The sequence below is a fragment of the Brienomyrus brachyistius genome, chromosome 4, assembly GCF_023856365.1.
Source record: "Brienomyrus brachyistius isolate T26 chromosome 4, BBRACH_0.4, whole genome shotgun sequence".
Lineage (NCBI taxonomy): Eukaryota > Metazoa > Chordata > Actinopteri > Osteoglossiformes > Mormyridae > Brienomyrus > Brienomyrus brachyistius.
In genome coordinates, this window is record NC_064536.1 from 7,096,097 (window position 1) to 7,096,479 (window position 383).

The window sequence follows — 383 nt, forward strand, 5'->3', positions numbered from 1 at the left end:
GATTCATCTATCGAATAGGCAGCTTCAGCTTATAAACTGCGGGGCAAACCAAAGAAAAGGGCTGTATGGAGACAAATGCTTATGGGTTTTTTAAGGACAGGAACTGCATCATGTGTTATACAAACTTGTGCATGCATATTAAATCTCTATATTCTGTTCTTCATTTTCACATTAATACATCCATGTTAATTAGGACTATAGTTGCCTGTTTCAGGTCATTGCTCAGTATCCAAGTGCATGCTAAGCTGGTGAGATGCTATGTTGAAAAAGGCTTCACTATTCTCATGACATTGCTTTCCAGGCACTGTGATGCGGCAGTAGGCCCGGTTCAGCATCCGTCGGATCTCTGCGGACCTGCCCCTGGGGGGTGGAGGAGGGGGGCG